The sequence below is a fragment of the Octopus sinensis genome, linkage group LG2 (assembly GCF_006345805.1).
Source record: "Octopus sinensis linkage group LG2, ASM634580v1, whole genome shotgun sequence".
Taxonomy (NCBI): Eukaryota; Metazoa; Mollusca; class Cephalopoda; order Octopoda; family Octopodidae; genus Octopus; species Octopus sinensis.
Window position 1 is genome coordinate 146,417,132 of NC_042998.1, and position 1,384 is coordinate 146,418,515.

The following is a 1,384-nucleotide window of genomic DNA, read 5'->3' on the forward strand; positions in this document are numbered from 1 at the left end:
GACACTTTCAGTTGTCTCCCTTCGTTGCTTGACTAGAAAATAAAGTTAGCTGAACACCAATACTTTCCCCTTTTCTCTACATTTAGTATTAACAATGTTCGTTTCTAATGTTGAAAAACATTGGAAATAATTAGATAGATAGTTTTATTTCATAAATATACAGTCAGCGACAATTTATAATAAAATGCGAAATAGAAGAATACAGAATATTTAGTAGACTGTAATATTGGTGGAGGAAGTGATGGCCTCTGAGAATAACTGTCCGAAGCGCGTGAGTGAGTGAGAAGAAAGAGTGAAGGAGAAGAAAGAGAGACAAGGAGAAAGGGGAAAACAAAAAGAAATATAAATAATTATTACTTGTCTAACAGGTTAAAAGTAAGAGAAATCTTATATAAACTTTAGTATGGAGCCCGGTCTTATCAGCGTCTCTGTGGCGCAATCGGTTAGCGCGTTCGGCTGTTAACCGAAAGGTTGGTGGTTCAAGCCCACCCAGGGACGTATGGGAGATTTTTTTTTTCGAAATTCTCGGTTTGAAACATTTTGTGTAAAACGTTTTTCATTTTAATCTTTATTTGTTTTATTCGACAATACTTTCCATAGAAAAATGTATTTATCAATACCGTTGTATTGATAAATATTGTCAAGCTGATTTATGTCATTATTCAATCGGTAAATAACCAAACTCCGTCTCTATATCTTTTGAAAGATTATTTCCAGCATTTCTTTATCTCTTTCTATCTCTGTCAACCATCACGTCCTTATAAATCTTTTGTCACAATATACTCCCATTCTCTTCCATCTGGGCCGGAATTGTTTGTCAGCTTCACATGATCTTCAAGGTTTTCTGAGTGACTCTTTCCCATGACTTCTATACCACTCGACAGCTGCACGGGTTCACCTGTTGTCTATTTCATCATCAGAGGAAGAAGTTTCTGTCGATCGCTTGCAGGGAAATGCATCATCTGTGCATCTATTTTTGAAACAGCTTTAAAAGACTATCTGCACACTTACTTCCTTCTTCGTTTCTTCTCATCCAGCTTTGGATTATATGATAACCAGCTTTACCTAATACCAATAATTCGGACTTGTCGTATAACTGTTCCGGGAGAATAGTAGCACATACCATAACCGTTATGAACATTACTCAAGTGATTTTTTTATTGACCTCTTGAGATCTAAACACCTGTGTCGTTCAATTCTACACTCATATTGTGTCTTTGTTTAAATATATCAATGTCATAATCTGACCTGTTTCCAGCTGTTTGCTTCTTTATTCTTTTATTACACACACACACACACACACACACACACACACACACGCGCGCACATATACATATACATACATACACACACACATATATATACACATATACATACATATATA

At 35.6% G+C, this 1,384-nt stretch overlaps 1 non-coding gene across 1 annotated transcript; it reads left to right on the top strand.

Annotated features, from left to right (window-relative positions):
• The first annotated feature begins 424 nt into the window (after positions 1 to 424).
• On the top strand, positions 425 to 498 carry Trnan-guu. The gene has a single exon. It is a non-coding gene; the product is annotated as a tRNA-Asn (tRNA).
• Positions 499 to 1,384: the final 886 nt, after the last annotated feature.